General features: G+C 38.6%; 1 long non-coding RNA gene across 3 annotated transcripts; it reads left to right on the top strand.

The window, feature by feature from the left end:
* The first annotated feature begins 13,378 nt into the window (after window positions 1-13,378).
* Window positions 13,379-16,683, top strand: LOC136234970 (uncharacterized). 3 transcript variants are annotated; one of them, XR_010691585.1, is made up of 5 exons: window positions 13,379-13,617; window positions 13,702-13,823; window positions 13,907-13,998; window positions 14,456-14,778; window positions 15,578-16,683. It is a non-coding gene; the product is annotated as an uncharacterized lncRNA (long non-coding RNA). The 3 variants fall into 3 exon arrangements; XR_010691583.1 differs by having other exon boundaries at window positions 15,524-16,353; XR_010691584.1 differs by lacking the exon at window positions 15,578-16,683 and adding an exon at window positions 14,927-15,500.
* Window positions 16,684-17,734: the final 1,051 nt, after the last annotated feature.

Genomic DNA, 17,734 nt, shown 5'->3' with positions numbered 1-17,734 from the left:
CAGATGCATTCTGGCATGAGCAACTCCTTCCCGTATCCATCCACGACTTTAACCAAATGGCAGAATCCTTCGTGAATCACTTCGTAACTTCCATACCAAAAGGAAAAATAATGCAAGATTTAAACAGGACAGTCCAATCTGAAGGGGAAACCCTAGCCCTATTCATCAAGCGATTTCAAGCTTTAGCCATCCGTTTAAAGGAATTCAGCATTAAAGGGGCAATAGACATGATGGCAAGCAATTTCCGCAACCGAGCCTTACAGCAAAACATCATCACCTCTAGGTCCAAAAACTTCCAAGAGTTAATGAAGAGAGTAAAATGTTACACCGGTTGGGATGAGCACAAGATGAATCCTCTACTAAAAAACCATCCAAGCTCAAACAAATTCACGGGCAATAAATCACTTTAAAAAAGTTTGGTTAATAGATACTTTTCAGACAATCAATATGTCACTTTAAATAAATTCGGATGATAAATATAATTTTTTCAAAATACAAAAGAGAATTGATTTTTTTTAATAAGTACAAAATGTTAAAAATGTATTAAACCAATCTATTTTTATATTATCTTTAACCATAATGATCACAATAATATTTTCTTTTATAATAACAATAAAAAAATTCATTTAAAATATTATATTTAATTCTCATAAGTTTTTTAGAAAATTTTCTACTTTTATTAAAAGGATAAGGGATCAAATTTAAGTCACGCGTTTTCAGGAAAGTATAAATTTACTCTTAATGTTTTGTTTCTAATATTTTAAATTAAGATCAATTTTTTTCATAAGCTATCAAACATTTGAAAATACTGATTTGATTTGATTGTTATTTAACTGTCACATCGAATCTTCCAAATACAATTTATCTAATATATTCAGTGTATTATTAATACAGTTATAAAAAAATCTCTTAAGATACTAACAACTAAGTCGGTCACATATAAGTTAATCACTAAAAAAACTTAAAGTGTATAAAATGTTTAATGTGTTATTATATATAATTACAAATAACAAAAGGAAAAATGTACTGGACTGCTTCGATTTATCGACAAACTTATTTGTAAGGTCCAATCTGATAGTCGGATAACTGTCAAAACATATCTATTCGTTCCAAAAAACAAAGAAAAACAAGCCCCACAAATTTGAGGTTAACCTTGTTTAAAGCTCAGTTAATCTGCTTAAAAAGCAACCCATTTTGGAAGATTTAATAGAAGTAAGAAACATTTATTTAAAAAAACTCCCAATGTCAATACACACATCTTTGTCTTTTTTCTTTTATATACCATACTTTTGTAACTCTTGGAGATCATGCTACAAGTTACATCGAATTGCCAAATCTATGACAACTTCAAATAAAATATTACATGAAACTTAAAGCTAAAACCAAATTAGAGAAGTTAGCTTATTCATGTTTAAGCAAATCAAAATTCATCAACCTCAAATTTCACCTGTTCACAAGATAAGCTTTAAACATGTTCAAATTTGGCTCTTTAATCTTAATAACAAGCCAGCATCAGTCGTTTATAATCCTACCAATATTCCAAGCACCCCGAACAGACAATCTAAAGCCCGAGCATGAATATGAGCAACACAATTCGTTGTTTTACAAACACAAGAAAAAGAGTAACTATATGCTGTTTTAAGAAACAGCTAAAAATCCATGTTAAATTTACAAGATTCATAGTCTGCTATTAAATTCCTTGACTGTTTAGTTTAAATGAGATGGCTGACTGTTCATAAAATCCAGGAAATGCCATCATGTATAGATAAGAAGCTTGAATTTGGACTTGTATTCATTCATATTTATGTACTCTATCAGCTCAAGAGCTATATGCAATCTAGAGCACGAGAGTAAACAAACAAACAAAAATGATAGACATAACAAAAATGATCCTAACACAACTTCGAGTGTATTTCTCTTCGCCAGACTGAAACCCCAATTCTTGTGGTACAATGGTCATAGTCCACATGGAACACAAACCTATAGCAGATTAATAAAACGTTAGCCAAGTTGGTGAGCATATATCAAAGTCTAAAGTAACTAGAACAATTTTTAATGTCTCACAAGAATCCCAACTCGCATTGTTCTTTTTTGATAAACTAACCATAAACTGATCAAATTCTAAAGGTTACTTGTTCCTACCTCTAAATAAAAGAACTAGCAATGCTTTTAATCTATAATGGAATTTAATATAGCAAGCAATAGAAAAAAAATCTAGTGACTAATGAATGCAATAGCCAGAAACATGCTTAAAACCAATGAACATATCTGATAAATCAATTCCTTCTCTTAAGGAAACCATATTTAAAATCGGGTAGCAAATGAATAGTTCAAAATAACAGTTAGAATTTCGAAGACAAAACTCTTTACTATAATGAAATTTCGAGAGCATGCACTTTCACTTATGATAAATTCCATAAATATAAGAAGAGTATTGACATTTTAGTCACATCTATCTCCAAAAAGACTTGTAAAATACAAAACAACATCCTACCCCATCAACCTCTCCTACAAAATCTCAACTCTGATTCTCCAATCGTAATTGATAAACATCATCCTTCTTCTACCCGGACTATTTACTTTCTTTACCCTGTATTTATGCAACGAAAAACACTTGCTCGAAAGACACTTGGTCTTCTGCATTGCACCTCAGTTTCGAACTTGAAGGACTTGTCAAACTTTGAAGCAATGGCAGTACATCAGCAGTATCATCTAGACAGTACCTAGACTTGCTTGGTTTTTGTCCAACAGTGCACGAAAAGATCTGGGGAGCTGAAGAACATGACAAACTTTAAGCTGATTTCCATATGCTTTCAAACATGTCTTCGTCGGATCTGCTACAAGCCTTTGCTTCATAATCATTGGTTAAGTTAGACCTAAGGACAGATAGTGATAGCAAAAAGGAAAACCCGTAGACAATACCAAATGTCACGGGGCCAGGAGGATTAGATCACTCTAGGGGACCTCTGTGGCTCTTACTTGTCTTCCCGAAGTAAGCCACCCAGGAGGATTAGATCACTCTATTTGGATATGCTGCTGAACTCACAGAGCTTGGCACGGTTAGAGAAGATGATAAGAGCAACTTCAGCGTCACAAAGCACAAAAAGCTCATAAGCTTTCTTCAGCAATCCATTTCTCTTGTCGTCTTGTTCACCTGCAACACTGAATTTAGAGAGTGGAAGAGTCTGTGCCTTTTGCTTCTCCTGTCGTCTTGTTCATCTGGAGCACTGAATTAGGAGACATATCGAAAGAGGAAAAACTTAAGCGAATCTGTCGAAGATACTGAGTGAGCGAGCTTGGGTATGAAAGTTCAACTTCATCTGGCTTGGATGATAGATAGGAGCTTTCTCTTGATTCTTTCAAGCACAAATCTGTTTGTTTAGAAACAGAATATCATGTTTCAATCTTCCCCATACTGTTGAAGAAGAAAGGTAATTTTGTATAGGTTCATGACTATCAGATGCTAGACGACCAGATCCAATGCTGGTCGAGGTTTGTTCCAAATAACGCCCTGATCGAGTATGTAACCCTAATCGGAATCAACAGCACTGATGACATTTCCACCGATGCACGGTTGAGTATGTAACCCCAATCGCAATCGCAATCCATCTTGAAATATCAATGCCCTTACCACCTAACGGCGGAGAAGAGCCACCCCTCAAAACCCTAAATTCATCTTCTGCTGATGTAGTAGGTGGTGGGAGTATATAAGATAAGAACAGTCACACGTCAGCTTCATCTGTCAAATTTATAAAAAATTTTGCTTTTATTTTTAATTTCTTTTATTTATGGGATAAACTATTAAAATAGACTTAAGTTTTATGGAGAAGTATAAATTAAACTCCACATATAAAATAATATTAATATAGGCTTAACGTTTAAAAAAGAATACTAATTTAGATCTTGATAACAGACACATCATTCATATAATTCCGTTAAGTTCTTTCAATTGTATATAGACAGAGAAATTAGAATTTAACGGAATAATATGAATGATGTATCACATTTCGTTATCGAGGTCTAAATTAATATTTTTTTAAATGTTAAACTTATATTTAGGGATGCAAGTGGGACGGGGATTCCCATCCCCGTTGGTAACTGGCCCCGATGGGAACGGATAATCACCGATAAGAATCCCCATGGGATGAGGATGTGGATAATTTTATCTCTCGTGATGGGAATGGGGCGGGGATGGGGAATAGTATCCCTGCCCCGTGGGGATCCCCGACCCCGCTCCGTTAATCCCCGATGGAGAATCCCCGACAGATCCCCAATTATTCCTTATTATAATTAAAATTATACTTTAAATATTATAATTTATAAACATTTAACTTAAATTAAATAGACTTATTAAGAATTTCTCTCTCTCTCTCTCTCTCTCTCGGCTAGGGTTTATGGTGAAGCGGGTTAGGGATAGATCTAGGGATAGGGTGGCTGTGGGTGGTGAAGGGTTGGAGGCGGCTGGTTTCTGGTCATATCAGGAAGGGGATGTCGGCAGGGAAGGGGGCGGCGGCCTGGTTGGAGTGGGCGCAAGGTGTGGGGAGGAGTTGGTTGGAGGTGGGCGTGCGAAGGGTGCGGCGCTGGGTGGGGCGATCGGCAGCTCGGCAGTGGTTCGGGCGGTGCCGCGGGATCTGCAGGAGGAGCCTATGAGGGATCTGCGGGCGGAGCTACGGGAGGTGGACATGCGGGATCTGCGGGCTGATCTGCGGAGTCCTCGGGAGGATTTGCGGGAGCCGCAGGAGGCTCCTTTGCAGGATCCGCAGGAGGCGCCCTTACGGCTTGGGGCGGATCTACGGGCTCTGCGGGTGCCGTTGGTGATGGATGCCGGAGGCAAGGCGCCCCCGTTCTCAGGGGTTGATGCGGGGCGAGGGATGCCTAGCGAGGGGCTAAGCGCCAGGCACTGCCTGGGTTCTGCCGGGCGGTGTGCTGGGGCTGTTGGTGTTGTGCCTAGCGCGGGATGTATGAGTCCAGGAAGCGATGGGCAGGCTGAGGTTGCGGCATGGGGGCAGGCTGCCTCGGGGCAGGTTCTTTCTAATAAAATGACTAGGGTTGGTGTTGAGGGTGGAGTTCAAGGTCAAGGGAACGAGGTTTCCCCCAGAACTAGGGTTCATATGAATGAGACTGGTAAAGTCTCTTGGAAGGATACGATTATGGGGGTGGTTGAGGAAGAGCCGGGTTTAGAGGAGATTTTAATGGTGGGGGATTCTGATGACATGTTCTCTGATTCTGATGAGGAGGATAGTGGCCAGGACGATCCTCTCTGTCCTATTATTAGACTTTCCGCTGCTGAGAAGCGTGAGCTCAGAGAGAAGTGGAATGTGTCCTTAATTGTTACTGTCCTGGGTAAGAGAATTAGTTTTAACTATTTTGCCCAAAGGATACAAGCTCAGTGGGCAAAGAAAGGTAAAATCAGTATTACTGATCTGGAAAATGACTATTATGTTATTAAATTTACCAGGGTTGAGGATTACAATTCGGTAATCAATGGAGGGTCGTACATCATCTCCAACCATGTTCTGGCCCTTCGGCCTTGGGTTCCTAATTTTAATCCTCATGATTGTTCGGTTAACAGGATTTTGACCTGGGTAAGGTTCTCGGGCCTTCCCATTGAGTACTACAGTGAAAATTTTCTCAGTAAAATTGGAGGCCTGGTCGGGAAGGTCCACCACGTGGACAAAACTACAATTGGGGCCATTAGGGGCAAGTTTGCTAGGGTTTGTATAGATGTGGATCTGGCTAAACCTTTGTTGTCAAAATTTTGTGTTCGTGATAAAGTGTTTTTTATTGAATATGAAGGCTTACATAACATTTGTTATGATTGTGGCATGTATGGTCATTCTCAGGAGGGGTGCCCTAAAAGGATGAAGGTGGTTGAGGAGATTGTTGTGGATAGTGTGGGAAGAACTGAAGGGAATCAGGGGTACGAAGGGAACTTTGGCCCCTGGATGGTGGCAAAAAGGCCCGCTAGACGTAGAACTCAACCTTCAGTTGTTCACAATCGTTCTCCTGACATCAACACGAATTTCAAGTCCTCTACTCAAAAGCCTAATGTTCTTCCAAATGTCAAGGAGAAGCCCATACTCAAAGATAGGGAGGAGCCTGGTGATTCTTCAGCTGTCATGCCTGGGTCTAGATTTGGGGCCCTGACAATTGAGGAAGTTCAAGTTTCAGACCGGGATGAGGATCATATGGACCAAGGCATGCCAGGCTTGGAGTCTGTGGATCCAGTCGAGAAGGTGGTGGAATCTGTTAACCCGCTATTTATCTCTAAAAATGAAGCCCAAGGGGGGACCCTGGCCCTGGCAGCTCGAAGGATGAAGAAATCTAATGAGGTTAGTATTCCTATTCTTGTTGGTGATCCTGGGATTGGGAAGTCTATGGGAGTTAACAAATCTAGTATGAAAAAGCTTAAAGGAAAGCAAAAAAGTACCCTAAACACTATGGCTTTTCCAGAGAAGAGGGGGCCTGCGGGTACCTCGGCAAGGCTCTCAGGAGCCCCTAGTAAATATCTGGCTTAGGGGTGGGGGTGCGGTCAGTTGTCCTCCTTTCTATGGATTTGTTATGTTGGAATGTTAGGGGTGCGGCTAGCAAGGCTACCCGTATCCATATTAATGATCTTATTAAACAGTTTAATCCACTTGTTTTGCTCTTTTGGAAACTAAGATTAGTGGAGATAAAGCAGATGAGGTGGTTAAGAAGTTTAAAAACCGGTACTGTGTTAGATCGGAGGCAACTGGCCGGGCTGGTGGGATTTGGCTTTTCTGGAGCCAGATCGGATCCATTTTGATGTTCTTAGCATGGATAAGTAGTTTATTCATTGTAAAGTGAGTATCTCCGGCAATACTCCTTTTTTTTTATTACCCTTGTGTATGCTGACCCTATCTTATCTAATCGAAAACGGCTCTGGGAGGTTCTCTACTCTATGAGTATTAGCATTTCTGAGCCCTGGTTTTTGGCGGGTGACTTTAATGATATCGCCTTTAGGAGTGATCAGAGAGGGGGTTCCAATCATTATGTTAATCGCTGCCTTCACCACAAAAATAGTATGGATTTATGTGGGCTTTCCGATCTGGGGGCTTCTGGTCATAAATTCACTTGGAAGCGTAATAATACCTTTGTTTGGTTGGATAAAGTCTACGCTAATGTTTTAGCTCAAACTTCTTTCCCTGAGTGTTCTGTGTTGAACCTCCCGTTCCGTCATTCGGATCATTGTCCTATTTTGTTTAGACTTTTGAGAGGGAAGCGTCCTAGGGGTAAGAGACCGTTCCGGTATCAGTTGGCTTGGGAGTCCCATCCTAAGTTCAAAGAGTTCGTTCACGAGAATTGGAAACCTCATTCGGATGTCCTGCAAGCTGCTGAAGGGTTCAGGAATAATGTGCAGGGGTGGAATAGAAACGTCTTTGGGCATATTATTAGAAGGAAGAACAAGTTATTAAAGAGGATGGAGGGCATTCAACGCAGATTGGAGGGGAGGTTTGATCACAGCCTGGAGGGCCTCCTCAGAACCCTTCAGAAGGAGCTGGAAGCTGTGCTTAGGCAGGAGGAGTTCCTTTGGTTCCAGAAGTTTAGGAAGTCCTGGATTAGAGATGGGGATCGTAATACCAGGTACTTCTATCTTTCTACCTTGATCAGAAGGCAGAGGAATAGAATTGAGGCTATTAAGGATTCTAATGGTGATTGGGTGTATGAAGATGAGGTTATTCGGAATTTGGCCCTGGAGTTCTACAAGGATCTGTTCAAAGAGGAACCTGTTCATCTAGAGGGGGCTCACTCTGTTGCTACCTTTCCTCTAATCAGTGAGGAAAGTAGTCAGGATGCCTTTCAACCTATTTCCCGAAAAGAGATTGACCAAGCCATCTTCAGCATTGGGGCTTCTAAGGCTCCTGGGATTGATGGTCTGCCGGCGGGCTTTTACCATAAGCATTGGGAAGTTGTGAAGGAAGGCATCTATAATTTTATATTAGGGGTGTTCAATGGTTCTAAGGATATTGAGCTGGTTAATAGAACCCTCCTGGTTCTGATTCCTAAGATTGATAAGCCTTCTTCCTTTTTGCATATGAGACCCATCACTCTTTGTAATGTTCTTTACAAAACGGTTACAAAGATTGTGGCTAATAGAATTCGGGGCATTCTTCCTGCGATCATTTGTCAGAATCAGGGTAGTTTTGTGCCTGGTAGACAAATGATGGATAATGTGGTGATTGCCCAAAAGATGGTCCACACGATGAAGATCAGGAAGGGGAAGAAAGGCATTGTGGCTCTGAAGCTGGATTTGGAGAAGGCATATGATCGCATCAATTGGGATTTCCTGATGGAGAGTCTTGAGAGAGCTAGAATCCCGGACAGCTGGAGAAGGTTAATTAAGGTTTGTATTTCTTCTCCTGTGTTTCAAGTTATGGTCAATGGGGATATATCGGATGAGTTCTCCCCGGGTCGGGGAATCCGTCAGGGGGACCCTATGAGCCCCTTCCTTTTTGTTATTGCTATGGAGAGGCTCTCTCACCTGATTCAAGATGCGATTTATAATGGGAGTTTCCACCTAGTGGCGATCAACAGCTTCTGTCCCCATGTGACTCACTTATTCTTTGCAGACGATGTCCTTATCTTTCTTGAAGGCAATGAGGATCAGTTGAGGGTCATTATGGATATTCTGGATTGTTTTTGTTCGGCCTCTGGACAGAAGCTTAATATCCAGAAATCTAGGGTGATGTGCTCAAAGAATATGAATCCGAGAGTTTGTAAAAGATTAAGTGATCTGTCAGGTATTCCTCTTACTGATTCTCTTGGGAAGTATCTGGGCGTTCCCCTCCACAGTGAGCGTGTGTCTAAAGTCTCCTTCAAAGATACTTTGGATAAAGCCAATACGAAGTGTGCCATGTGGAAAGCCAAGACTCTTTCTCTCGCTGTCCGCCTCACGTTAATTCAATCTGTTAATTGTGCTGATCCCAATCACATCATGTAGGCTTGTCAGCTTCCGGACCCTGTGCTTAATGATCTTGATAAGATTAACCGTAGGTTCCTATGGGGGGAAGTGATAGCGCGACGCCTAGTGGTAGAGTTTCTATGACGAAATATATATATTATGAGTGCGGACTCTATATCTATGGATGTGATCTTTATAAATTGCTCTTAACTCTACTAGACGCTACGACTACTTAGGGGCAAGTGTACCCCGTCGTATCAAGTAATAATCCGGTTAAGACCGGGTATCGAATCCACGGGATTTATAATTACAAGTATTAGACGACTCGGTTTCGTATGTTATTTAAGCGGCGATTACTTTGGGGTAAAGTAAGACATAACTACACTCTATCCCTAACTATTGGCGACTCAGATTTGTGTAGCTAAAACCCTATGAAGTGGGATGAATATCGATAAGTTATAACCACGATAAATAACGACTCTAAATGTATACAGATAATAGTTTACTCTTGCAAAGATGACTAAGTGTAGTAGGACCGACTCGTGAAGCACTTAGACTACGTGGTTCCTAGTCAAGGCGTGTCTAATGCGGGGGAATTAGAAACTAGGGTCCGTAAGTTCCGTGGCTTGTCAATTCCTACGGTTTTCGGTTTGTCACTTCCGGTAGGGCAACACCTATATAACTCCCTAAGGATAGCCCGAATGGCGTCGGAAATCGCATTCTCCTACACAATAATCAATTATCAATATCAAAACAAGTAGCAAACACTAACACGTAAAGGGAAATAGAGATTATAAATCATGAAATTATAAATATGAAATGTATATAAATGGAGTACAACCAAGCCTAGTACATAGGAAGAGTACAAGCTAATTAGCACGTAAAAGGGGAGAATCCGCCCTTGAAACTAGCTAACCGGACTCAAAGCCGTCTCCTAGGTCGTGGAGGTGGAACTCTCGAGCTTGGTGAGGAATGGTGGAGCGGAGCTTCGTTGAAATGCCGGAACAACCGAACAAGCTCTCGAGGTGGAGAGTTTAGCTACAAAAACTGAATCTATGCTACAACAATAATCAAAACAAGTATAGTTTGCTCTCTAGTGTGTAATTGTTTCTTGGTATTTGGTGAAGTTCAAGAGCTTTCTATTTATAGACATCAAGCAAGGGCAATGTTGTAACTTCACAAAGTACAAGTATGGAGCAACATTATTTGGTGCAGAAATCCTATGATACGCCCCGCGTGAGGTGGTCTACGCCCCGCGTAAGTGCCCATTTCGTCAGAAATCTCCTGCATGTGGACCAATTCCGTGTCTTGTTGTCTCAAGCACGCCCTGCGTAGCTAAAGTACGCCCCGCGTGTTTGAGTCTCTGAAGTTTTATTGCTTGAATTGGGGTTTTTACGCCGTGCGTAGCTGAAGTACGCCCCACGTAAAAGAGTCTCTGAGTTTTTATCATTGAGGAATTGCCTGGTACGCCTCGCGTATATGGTTATACGCCCCGCGTACGAAGAGTTGACTCAGGGAGACAGTGCAGTCTGACTTTCAGGATTAGGCCAATTATTTCCGACATGTGTCATACGCCCCGCGTAGGTTGGCATACGCCCCGCGTATGCTGAGTCAATTCCACATGGCGCCTGTGGATAAGGCAATTATTACTGACAACATGTTTCACGCCCCGCGTAAAGGATGATACGCCACGCGTATTTGAGTAGATTTTTGCTCCTTGCTCGTACCTGAAATACAAATCTTGCGAGCCGAGTTAGCTTGACGTTTTTATTTCCTAAACTAATCAAAAGCACGGAAAATTAACTGAGAGTACGAGATTTATTTTTATTTCTTTATTTTATCAAAACACTTTATTTTTGTAATTAAATTTATTTATTTTATCCAAAATCAACCCGTAAATCACGCTAAAAGATAGGGATGAAATACCCCTATCAGGAAGCTGCGGAGGGAAGAAAGATCCATCTAGTGCCTTGGAGTGAGGTTTGCCAGCCAAAAGATTCTGGTGGTCTGGGCATTAGGAAAGCAAATGACAATAATAAAGTTTTATTAATGAAACTCCTTTGGCGTATGTGGCAATGCCCCTCCTCTCTTTAGGTTCGCCTTCTTTGTGGTAAGTATCGGAAAGACAAAATCTTCGGGGGCCCTAAGGAGAGAGTTGTCAATTGCTCCTTCTTCTGGAAAGGGCTTAGCGCTGTGTTTGCTGAGTTCTGCTTGGGGTTGGTCTGGAGGTGGGTAATGGTAAGTCCATTAGTTTCTGGTTTGATACCTGGATTGGGGATAAACCGTTAATAGATGTGTGTACTTCCCCCTCGCCCAGTGATATCCGTAACTGGAGGATTGCCGATGTGGTGGACTCGGAAGGGGACTGGATCTGGTCAAAGTTTGATACTTTCTTTAGCCTGGAGACTCTCCTTAGAGTTCGGGGAGTGAAGGTGAGTAATCAAGAGGAAGACATGGATAGGCATTGTTGGGCGCTGACTAACAATGCAGTTTATTCTTGCAAATCTGCCTTTGAAGCTTTTTCCCTCAATAGGTCTGATCCTCCCTCGGATGTTTGGAAGTCCATTTGGACCCTCAAAGTCCCTTACCGTATTAGGAGTTTCCTGTGGCTGGGCGTTAAGGACAGGTTACTTACTAATTCGGATAGGCACAGAAGGCAATTGGCTGACTCAGGAGCTTGCAGTAGATGCAGAGGCCATGTTGAGACTTTGTGCCATGCTTTTAGGGATTGCTCTAAAAGTAAAGAGGTTTGGAAGAAAATTCTCCCACACCATATTTTCTCTTCCTTCATGGCCCATTCTGGGGACGACTGGTTCTCTGATGGTATTAGTGGTAAGTTACTCTCTTACATGGAGCATGGTGACATTTTCTTTGCAACTATCTGTCACCAAGTTTGGAAGTGGAGAAACGAGGAAGTTTTTGGAGATAAAACTGTGTTTTTGACAAACTTAGCTGAGTTCTTCTTGAAAAAACTTTCCTCTATTATTGATAGTTTCAAAGGAGAGTCCCTTGCCAGATCCTCCCAGATTTGTGATGTCCATCTCGTGGGATGGAGCAGACCGAGAGAGGGGGTTGTGAAGCTGAATACTGATGGTTCCTGCCTCAGCAATGGAAAGATTGCGGCCGGAGGTGTTCTTAGAGATGCAGGGGGTGCCTGGCTTTCTAGGTTCACCCAGAATTTGGGGTTAGGTTCTTCCTTCTCAGCAGAGCTCTGGGGCATTCTCACTAGTATCAATCTTGCTAAAAGACTGGGTGTTAAGAGGCTTATTGTGGAGTCTGATAATATGGAGGCCATCAAAATGATTTTTGAAAATCATACTATGGGTCTTAATAGTCGCAACCTTATCAAAGCTATTAGAAGGCTTTGCTCCTCCTTCGAGATCTTAGAGTTCAGTCACATATTTAGAGAGCAGAACCGAGTTGCTGATCGCTTGGCGGCGGCGGGCCATGAGGGGATGTTAGGTGTTACTACCCTTTTTGTGTCCCCTAGTTTCCTCTCTCCTCTTCTTTTAGAGGATAGGATTGGGGTTAGCTTCCCTAGGCTTTTCCCAGGGTAGTTGTTGTTGGTTGTTTTTTCTTTTCCTTTTCTACCAAAAAAAAATTAAAAAAAAAATAGACTTATTTTCAAATAAAAAATTAAATGAGATAAATAAAATATAGTCAATGGCTAAATAGATATTTTTTTCTAGCCTAAATTAAATTAAAGACATAGTATCTCTGTCATTCTTTCGAACAAAACCTAAAATCAGAAATGAGAAAATAAAAGAAATATATACTGATTTTTTTAAAATATAAATGGTGATTCCCCCGCATGGATGGAAATGTGAAATAGGAAAAAGTGTTTTTAAATGGGGATGGGGATCCCACGGAGACAGAGAACAAATTTCCCATCTAACTCGCGGGGATGGAGAATCTCCGACTAGTTGAAGACGGGGATGAAAAATGCATTCCCCACCCTGCTCCGCGTCGTTTACATTCCTACTTATATTAATACTATTTTACACGTAGAACCTAAATTGATACCTAAAAACTTTAGGCCAAAATAGATTTAAAACTCTTCTTACAAATTTTCTGCTTTCACTATTATATATACTAGTCGAAAACCCGTGCGATGCACGGGGTATGAAACTTTTATATAATTTAGATAAATAAATAAATTGACATATTTACTTTTAAATAATTTTATATCATGTTATGAAAAAAAAATTATATTATGTATATTTGAAATTAATATATATTTTTTTAATGATAATTCAAATTAAATTAATTTTAAAAATAATTGACTACTTTTTTATAAAATCTATCTATCTATTACTACTATAAAAGCAGAAACCTCACTTGTCACGTGTCACACTAATAGTAATCGAATTGATGTGTCAATTTTATACATTTTTTATTAATTATTTAATTCATATTCTCTCAATCAATCAGTAGTTTTCTCTCTCTCTCATTTCTCTGTTTCGCTCACTCACTCAACTGCCTATCTCTACCCTCACTCAACTGTCTATGCCCATTATTCTATCTCTATTAATTGCTCTCTCTTTCTCACTATTCTACTGGTCTCATCTTTGTTAATCCATACTCTCTTTTTCTGAAGAAGAGATAAACATTTGCAGCTCTTTCCCTTTTATAGATTTCCTCATGGGTTTTCCTCAGCCAATGAAGCAATTGATGCTTTGGGTTCAAATTAAGAGGTAAACATTTGCTGGCTATTATAGGGTTTGATTTTTCTTCATCTAATTTCTTCCTCATCTAATCGATGCTCTTATTTATTCTAGGGTTTCTACCTCACATTTGGGATAGCTGATGCAGCGGATGGATCTTTCAAATATCTCCCTTCCATCTTTGTTGTGCCCAGCATCTTCGAAAAACCATTTGCTGAGTATTCCCTCAAATCAAAGTACATAAGCCTCGTCTCTGTTGTTTTTCAACAGTTATTTTTTATTTTTTAATATTCTGGGTTCAACTGTAATTTATGAACAGAACATCTTATGTTGATTACGACCTCATTCTGGCGTGCTTCTCTTACATGGACCCTTTGGTTCTACACTAAAATGTGAGCAGAATCAATTACGGTAAGCCGATATTCATTCCATCTTCTTCATAGTTATTTTGATGGGTCTATCTGCTTCTTTACTCAAGCTTAAGAGTTGTAAGTCCTCCACAATTTGAAGCCTTTTGACTCATCAATATCACTCAATCTGAAGCAATTTTATTAATTCAAGGGGTTTCATATATTTACTGTTGTCATAATCTGAATTGCACTTTCTAATTTCTATGTCTTAATAAAAGTTGTTCATACACTTTAATTAGATACCCAATGTTTTGTAGTAGTCTTACTTTAAGAGTTACGTGTTTCATACATTGCAGAAGAGCTTACCTTCTCAGATGGTGTTTTATTTTGTTTAATTGATTATCTAGAGCATGTAAAATTTAATTAGACATTCTGATATTAATTTAATAGATTATTCTCTTTTTTTTTGTATTAATTTAAATGTCTATCTGAGTTGTGTTACAATTTGCTGTGTCAAGTTTGCATTTCTTCCAGGTTCCACGCAAGTCAGCAGAAGGAGGCACCAATATATGATTTAACTGTTAACACTTCCAAAGTTTCTGAGATTAAAACTGTGTGAAACGACTTAATATCCTGAACTTTAGTTGTTTCATAAAAGGAGGTTGGAGGTTGCAGATACTGAGGTTGTGTGGACTCAAGCTTAATGTTTTCCTCTTGATACCTATAGAGTAAAACTTGGAGGAGAAAAAGCTATTTAAGCATACCTGCCAAGCATGGAAACCTTAAGCCTAACTCTCAGATACCCTGAAGAGAAAGAAGCAGGCACCATTTTCAGATACAGGTGAGAATTAGTGATGCTTTGGTGAATCGCAACACTTAAGAACACGTGCCTCCTTTATAAATGTCTTAAAATTCTTTTCATTTGTGGAGCATAGATGATAATATTTAGTAGAAATTTGAAAAAAGTTATAATGTTGCTTGGATAATAGGCGGAAATCAAATACTTAAGGCAACTATATCATCCAAATCTTGCGAAATTGATTGGGTATTGCCTAGAGGATGAGTTTTGGAAGCTTGAGATAGTTGGCATAAAGTATGAATCCTCTGCTCCTATTAATACGTACTTGAGATCAAAGAATGTATAATACAACTTTGTTAGAAGGTTCAACTGTCAAAATAGAGGAAGATATGCATTACTCAATTTCAAATAGATGATTCTCCAAGCTTCAATTGGACATATACTTTGTTTCCTAATTTTTGTGACTATATATTTCCATATCATATCTGAAGCTAATTACTTATAAGTTATATTATGTGTACATCCCACAATACTTTGTTCAATACGACTGTTTGCAAATAATCCAAAATAGTAATAACTACTTCCTTATTAATTCTAATCAAGTTCAGAATTTTTATTTTTAAATCTTATTTTATTATTCTATACATGTTATAAGAGGACCCTTTCTTCAATCGGTAATTTCCTTGCTAATAGATAAATGTTATTTCTTTATCTTATATATATGCTATTTGTTTGCTGCTCATTTAGTGTTTCTGTTGCTGATTATAAATTTGATTGTTCACATCAGATTGAATCTGTTCAACTCTTAATGTAATTAATGTGTTGCATTTAACAAATCCAGAGGAGTGAAGAGAGAACATCGTCAAGCTAGACAAAGAATAGGCATCAAAGAAGCAGAGGCAAGTCTCTAAATAACTTATGACTTGAGGCTACTTTAATTAACTGTCTTCTTTATTTGGGCTCTGCTTCATTCTTATAAATGGAAATCTGAGGTAGTCAAAATTTTGTGAACTGAAATTATAGACATCACTTTTCTTCTCCTTCGTTGGATGTCTTAAGAATACCGATAGAGGATCAGTGCCTCTTATTTGTCTCTAGAATTTATGGGTTGCATTGGTCGTGAAATTTATGGCTATTGGTTTGAAGCTAAGATCCAAGCTTTGAAGCTGTCCCAAAATTTTCTGTCGAGAGATGTTATTTCATTGATAAAAGGTGAGATTTTAGAATATTTATTAATTTTTTTTATAAAACCACTTCACAATTGCAATCTCATATGATTTGTAAGGGAGAAGTATGGACATTGAACTTCTATATTTGCTATCAGAATTCCAACAATCACCTGCTCACATTGGAACAAATAACATGTACTAGAGCATCAAGTTCCTTAGTGCAAAATATATCTATTAAACTAAAGTAGGATTTCTTACATGATCATCTACTTAAGTTCGGTTGTGTTAAGCATACTATTTCTTAAATTTATATGGAAAATTCATTCTTTAATTTCTATAAAAAAATGGCATGAGACATGAGACAAAATGGCATGGAAAGGAAGATTAATAAGAAATTTGGATCATTATCAGTCCACAAAGAGGATGCTATTAAAGCAATGGTTAATTGTGTAAGATTGAAAAAAAAAAAAAAAGCAAACGCAATATGTATTTGGAATGCATTAATTCCATGGATGGGTGAATGGTTTGCCTGTCCCTAATAATTAGGAAGGATTTCATTTTGCAGTATATTTCCGAAACATATTGATTGTTACAGTTTTCTGTTTTTTTTTTTCCATTTAGTATTCTATATCCATAACAGGGATGCAAGTTCATTTAGTGCAATAGCTCATATTGATTATACACTACATATAGATGCATCTTTCAGGAGTTATGGATATGAAAGGTCTAGATGGCATATTGATTTGATGATCTTCATGGCTTATTTTCAGAATTTATGAGAGGAGATTGTTGTTACGTTTATATTTTTTGGGTTATTGATACCTTAGGATATTGAAATTTTAAAACTAATTCAACTGTCTAGATATATAAATCAAGTTCTTTGGAATGAAATTAATATTTTATTATTTCCAATTTTTGAAGTCTAACTTTAAAAAAAACTGGTAAAAGTTGTTTCAATATATGTATATCAGTTTCAGATGGATCAGGAAATGTAAAGTGTTGCAATTTAAATATTACATAATTTAAGATAAAAAGATAACTAACTAATAAAACTACTCTCAATATTCTGAAAAAAAAAAACAATTCTCAATATTTTTACTCTTTATCAAGATATTAATGCATAAGGTTTAATCAAGTGTTGATATGATGGATTAATTTATGTGTTTTTATAGTGTTGCATTTTAAATTTGAGAAATGACTTCATAAGCATTATGCTACATTTCATATTACAATAAATATATATATATATTTGATTAAGGATTGGTTAGCGAGGAAGGATAAGCGGCGGACATCCCAGCTATGCTGGCACCCCCGCCACAAATCCAAAAAAGCCCCGAATCAAATTTATTAAAAGAGTAAATAAATGTCATAATACAAAAATAATAAAGAATAAAATGAAGCCAAAGAATTAGGAAAAGCGATAAACGCAACGTCCTACACGATCATGAAAAAAGATCGATCCACAAAAATCCGAGACAACATCCCACCAAGTCGAAACTGTTGCCGTCCGTCCATAATTTGCAAGCGAATCTGCAACATGATTTCCTTCACGAAAAATATGAGACACCACAAAAGCCACAGAATCGATCTGATTTAAACAATTGAACCATTTTTGTCTAAGCAACCAAGGAACCGAACAAGATTTAGATTTGAATATCTGCACAACATACATTGAGTCGCTTTCAAGCCAAATTTTTCGCCAACCTTTGCTGATAGCCATGTCAATGGCGTAAATAGCAGCAGATAGTTCAACAAGATAAGCAAAGGAACTTTCAATCGGAAAGACAAACGCACCAAGTCACATATCAGTATGCGAGCGATAAATAATA

The sequence above is a fragment of the Euphorbia lathyris genome, chromosome 7 (genome assembly GCF_963576675.1).
Source record: "Euphorbia lathyris chromosome 7, ddEupLath1.1, whole genome shotgun sequence".
NCBI classification, from domain to species: domain Eukaryota; kingdom Viridiplantae; phylum Streptophyta; class Magnoliopsida; order Malpighiales; family Euphorbiaceae; genus Euphorbia; species Euphorbia lathyris.
This window is presented reverse-complemented; position numbering and strand designations above follow the sequence as displayed.